Raw genomic sequence first — 6329 nt, forward strand, 5'->3', positions numbered from 1 at the left:
ATATAATAATGGTAAGAATATATCAGGAAATAAGAAGCATTTGGTTTAAACATTTGAAAGACATAATTAGGATAATAATAAGGATGATAATAATAAAAATTTCCACTACAGTTGTTTAAAGAAAGATGAACTTGTCCACATTGCTTGCTGAAAGGGCAGATCTGCTGGCACTAGCAATGTCTCCTGCCGTGGAGAACACCCTCTCGCTAGGGACAGAGGTAGCAGACACAGCCAGGTAGCGCTTTGCTACCATGGAAACATAAGGATATTTGCCGTTTGTAATGGCTTTGGCTCGGTCTGAACTCTCTGCGAGTGGTGGAGGCTTAAATGCTAGCGGGAGTTGGGTTTGCACTTCAGTCTATTCACGTTCGGTGATGCCTTTTCAAATGAGTGTGCACGTTTGATGTATTGCCAGCCGCGTAACCAATGTTAGTTGAACAATGCCGACACACAGCTTTGGTTCGGTCCACCTGTCTTTGTCCGTCATCCTTGTACGTAACTGCGAAACCAAAATGTTCCCAAACTGGAGACTTCAATGATGCTGGAGGATTTTCGAGCTCAACTTTATCTGCGTTCGCCATTTCGACAGTTCCTCAAATTACTGACTACATGTGAACGCATCCCTCTGACCAGCTCGTCCAATGAAATGACTTGCTCGCTCTATGACGCGTTGAACACAATGGATGCAAATTACTCTGAATGCTGCGACGCAGCACCTGAGATTACTTCCAAGAAGTTGTTCACGTTCTCAATTTGTTACGTTTAACGTTATATGCGTTCGGTACACTTCGGTACACACGTGTACCGAACCGAAGGGCCCGTACCGAATAATTTCGGTACGTGTACCGTTACACCCCTAATAGAGATGTACTACAGCAAAAGTATTCTCCGTCGGGACTTCCTGCAACGACACCACGCCGTTATCTTGATTCTGATTGGCCAGAAGACATTATCAAAGATGTTCTATTGAGAAGACGATCACTCCGTGACAAACGTTTTCAAAACCGTTTCAGGTCTTCGGTATTTCCAGACAAGTAGCTGAACTCAGTCTGACTAACTGCTGTCTGCGCAATTTACTCCGCGCGAGTTGGCGGGCTTTATTTTGCTTACTTTAACATCATGTTTCATGGTGGGGCTAAGCCATTTCTTGGTATGGCTGTAGCCAGGGCCGCCTTAATGCACGGGCTGACTTGGGCTGAAGCCCAGGGGCCTACGGAGATCAGGGGCCTATAATGAGCCAATACAACAAATACAAAATTCATATTTTTTTTTTTTTCGGGTGTTTTTTTTAAATGTTTAAATAAACAAAGTCTTGGATTTCAGAATATGAAACTTTTATTTCCAAAATCACGAGATAAATATATTTTTGAAGCTTGTAAAGGGAAGATGACAGCTCTCACCACCCTGCACTTCCACAGCGCCGCCCCCCCTCCCTCCGGCTGACATTATGAATGTAAGGCGTATAGTAATCATAGATAACACCGCAGGGTCAGTTACAGTTTGTTTTCATCTGATTTCAAATAAACAAAGTCTTGGCTTTCAGAACATTAAACTTATTTCGGCAAATTCAGATGATAAATACAACTTTGAAGCTTCGGCATAATTACAAGCGAAGACCGGAGTAACTTGACGTCACAGCAGGAACAACAACAGCCGGTGTTTCTCTTGAGGGGTTCAGAATGAGGATATGTTTCACATGTGACTTATTCAAATTGCGAGTGATTGAGTGACAGATGAAGGTTGTTTAGGAGAAAATGTCGGAGAAGAGAAAGTTTGAGAGTGGCGCTCGGAAAAGGAAATTGTTGAGTGAAAAGGAGTTTGGAGACAAGCAGCTGTTACAAAGCATGCCGAAGCTTCCAGGTGATTCTAAACCTGTAGGCCGGATGAGGAGGAAGGACAGATGAGTTCTGTACCGAGCGGCCGCGGGGACTCGGAGCCAAGTAGGCCGTCTGGTTCTGATAGCGATGGAGTAGCGGGAGAGGAAGAACAGACAGGAGGGACATTATCTGTTGTAGGAGATGAGAGGACGACGAGGACTTGCTACGTGGAGGGGAGCCAACGGCAACCGGACAGATACACGAGGGAGGCCCGATAGTCACTGATCTGGAGGAGAGGACCAGACGCGCAGAGCAGGGTGGAGAAGTGCGGTCACAGAGCCTGCCGAGGACATGACTTTGATTTGTTGTTTAAATAGGGGGCCTACACAACCTATCAGCCCCAGGGCCTGATGGCAGGTTAAGGCGGCTTGGCTGTAGCCTACCCAGCCATACCCTGGTGGCGCTGCCACTGGTGGGATGTATGGGGCGGGCCATTCTGCACATGCGTTAAATGCGGGTGGCGCAGTGGTCTGTGCATCTGATCATCAGATCAAGGGGAGTGCTGGGGAACTCCGGTTCGAAACCCGCTTCTGCCGCCACTGCATCAGGCCGTTGTGTCCTTGGGCAAGACACTTCACCCGGAGTTGCTCCTGTGGGTATTGTCCACAGTACATGTATGATATCAATGTGTACTTGTAAAAGCGCCTCGATGACCTCGAGGCGTGAAGATGGACGGTGTGGCGCAGTGCGCTGTGCAATGATCATCAGATCAAGGGGCGAAACCCGCCGCTGCTGCGTCTGTAAAGCCGTTGTGTCCTTGGGCAAGACCCTTCACCTGAACCTGCTCCTGGGGGTATTGTCCACAGTGCATGAACATTGCATGTATGATATATGTGTAATGTGGGTATCTGTAAAGCGCTTTGAGTCATTGAAAAAGCGCTATAATAAATGTAAGGAATTATTATTATTATTATTAAATAATTTAACGCAATTAATTCAAAAAATTAATTGCCGCCGTTAACGCCATAATTTTGACAGCATTCATATTAATATAAGTCTCTTCTCTTTATCTGCCGTTGTAATAATGTAGGTGTTCTGATACAGCGTTAGCGTGAGCAGCTATAGTCTCTCTTCATGACAGAGATCAACAGTTTAAACTAAGAGGCTGCTAGTTTATTGGTGATCAAATGTTCTGTGCAGGAACGACGTGTGTGTGAGGGGTCAGTAAGGTTAATTAGTGTGTGTGTGTGTGTGTGTGTGTGTGTGTGTGTGTGTGTGTGTGTGTGTGTGTGTGTGTGTGTGTGTGTGTGTGTGTGTGTGTGTGTGTGTGTGTGTGTGTGTGTGTGTGTGTGTGTGTGTGTGTGTGTGCTTCCAGCGATTCAGTCACGAATAATTAGCTTTCTCTTCTTGTCAATACTCTGCAAGCCATCACACACACACCCTCCCCCCACACACACACCCTCCCCCACACACACCCCCACACACACACACTGACAGTATTGATTTCTGTGGTGGGTCCACAGGAAGTCTTTACAGCGTTTCCTCTTTTTCTACTAAACAGGATTATCAAAGTGTTTTAATTATCACAACGTTTCAGGACTCTTAAACTCTTCAAGGGTCCCTGGTAACTTCACAAGGGCCTTCGAAACTTATCCAGGACCCCTGGCTAATACAGAGTCCCCCTAAGGGCTCTGGGACCTTCATTAGGGCTTCATGAAGGACACCTGGAATCAACTCAATGGTCCAATAACCTGCAGAAGGACCAACAATACAAAGCATCTCCTCAAACCACTCTTGGGACCTACAAAGCCATTTCTAAAAGACTCCAGGGCCCTTTCTCATTTCACTAACTCCCCTCCTCGACTCCTATCCTCGAGACTTAGTCCCGCCCGCAGGAGATGCGAGTGGAGGACTGAAGAAGGGAGCCGAGGAGAGAGGAGGGGAACCGAGGAGAGAGGAGGGGAGCCGAGGAGAGAGGAGGGGAACCGAGGAGAGAGGAGGGGAGCCGAGGAGAGAGGAGGGGAACCGAGGAGAGAGGAGGGGAGCCGAGGAGAGAGGAGGGGAACCGAGGAGAGAGGAGGGGAGCCGAGGAGAGAGGAGGGGAACCGAGGAGAGAGGAGGGGAGCCGAGGAGAGAGGAGGGGAACCGAGGAGAGAGGAAGGGAGCCGAGGAGAGATGAGGGGAGCCGAGGAGAGAGGAGGGGAACCGAGGAGAGAGGAGGGGAGAGAGGAGGGGAGCCGAGGAGAGAGGAGAGAGGAGGGGAACCGAGGAGAGAGGAGGGGAACCGAGGAGAGAGGAGGGGAACCGAGGAGAGAGAGGAGGGGAACCGAGGAGAGAAAAGGAGAACTCCTCTCCTCTGAGCGGTCATCTTAAAGAGACGTCCATTAATGATGACAGAGGCTCAGCCTCTGTCTGAGGACACATGTGTTCAAGACCACTTCTATCTACTTTGATTCATTCACAGGGCGGGCCATGAGACGATAACAGGCTATATGCGGACACACACACACACACATACTGTACCACACACACACCTACACACTGTACCACACACACACACACACATACTGTACCACACATACTGTACCACACACACCTGCAGCTCCTAAAGCATCATCAGGCTGCAGCCGTTGTGTATTTTATTTGGTGAAGCACTAAGTGGAGTCAGAAACATCTGGACTCTTTGTTTGTAGATATCTCTAAACTAGAGAAAGAGAGTCGCCTGTTCCACTGAGTGATAGATACTCTCTGCTCTGCTTTCTGCACGGACCTCTCAGCTGGTCTCTCTGGAAACATCGCGACACGATGAAAGCAGTTTCTAAAATAATATCCCTAACCCGAACCAAGTCTTCACCCTAAAATGAATGACTCCCCTTATGGGGACCTCCAATTTGTCCCCATAAGGGAGGCGAGTCCCCACACGTGACTGTGTAGACAGATTTAGGTCCCCACAAGTATAGTAATGCTAGGCCGCACACACACACACACACACACACACACACACACACACACACAACATTAAAATGTTCCCCCCCTGCTGATCTCAACTAGTGTTAATTTCGTCAGTTATTTTTTTCTTTAGTTTTAGTCTTAGTCCTGTGCTAAATTTCCTTTTTAGTTCTAGTCATATTTAGTCACCTTCATCCTGTTTTTTCAGGTCAGGTTTGTGGTGGTGTTTGTACCAGCTGTGTTTTGGCCTCATTGCTTCCCTTCTGATGAAACAATGCATTCGCTTTTTGTCTCCGCCTCATTGGAGCGAAAATGGGCCCAAATATCACTTCGTTTCTTTCTCGCAAGCGGTGGTGGCTTTAGACTTTTTCGCTGTCAGTCATTTTGACAGGATCGTAACATTTCCGTCATAATCCATTATTATCCGTCGAGTGCACAATGTATCACTCACTCGCGCTGACGGGGGTCTTCGGTTAACGCGACCACTGCTCCCAAGCCCTGTTGTTGCCATTTCATTTCTGTTAAAGAAGGTTAGTTAGACCACGAGTTAGACCACGAGTTAGACCATGAGTTAGACCACGAGTTAGACCACGAGTTAGACCACGAGTTAGACCACGAGTCAGACCACGAGTTAGACCACGAGTCAGACCACGAGTCAGACCACGAGTCAGACCACGAGTCAGACCACGAGTTAGACCACGAGTCAGACCACGAGTCAGACCACGAGTCAGACCACGAGTTAGACCACGAGTCAGACCACGAGTCAGACCACGAGTCAGACCACGAGTCAGACCACGAGTTTGACCACGAGTTAGACCACGAGTTAGACCACGAGTTAGACCCTGAGTTAGACCACGAGTTAGACCACGAGTTAGACCACGAGTTAGACCATGAGTCAGTCCACGAGTTAGACCACGAGTCAGACCACGAGTCAGACCACGAGTCAGACCACGAGTCAGACCACGAGGTAGACCACGAGTTAGACCACGAGTTAGACCACGAGTTAGACCACGAGTTAGACCACGAGTTAGACCACGAGTCAGACCACGAGTCAGACCACGAGTTAGACCACGAGTAAGACCACGAGTTAGACCACGAGTTAGACCACGAGTTAGACCACGAGTTAGACCACGAGTTAGACCACGAGTTAGACCCTGAGTTAGACCACGAGTTAGACCACGAGTTAGACCACGAGTTAGACCACGAGTCAGTCCACGAGTTAGACCACGAGTCAGACCACGAGTCGAGTTAGACCACGAGTTAGACCACGAGTTAGACCACGAGTTAGACCACGAGTTAGACCACGAGTTAGACCACGAGTTAGACCACGAGTTAGACCACGAGTTAGACCACGAGTTAGACCACGAGTTAGACCACGAGTTAGACCACGAGTTAGACCACGAGTTAGACCACGAGTTAGACCACGAGTTAGACCACGAGTTAGACCACGAGTTAGACCACGAGTTAGACCACGAGTTAGACCCTGAGTTAGACCACGAGTTAGACCACGAGTTAGACCACGAGTTAGACCACGAGTTAGACCACGAGTTAGACCACGAGTTA

This window comes from Pseudochaenichthys georgianus, unplaced genomic scaffold (assembly GCF_902827115.2).
Source record: "Pseudochaenichthys georgianus unplaced genomic scaffold, fPseGeo1.2 scaffold_1302_arrow_ctg1, whole genome shotgun sequence".
Classification (NCBI taxonomy): domain Eukaryota; kingdom Metazoa; phylum Chordata; class Actinopteri; order Perciformes; family Channichthyidae; genus Pseudochaenichthys; species Pseudochaenichthys georgianus.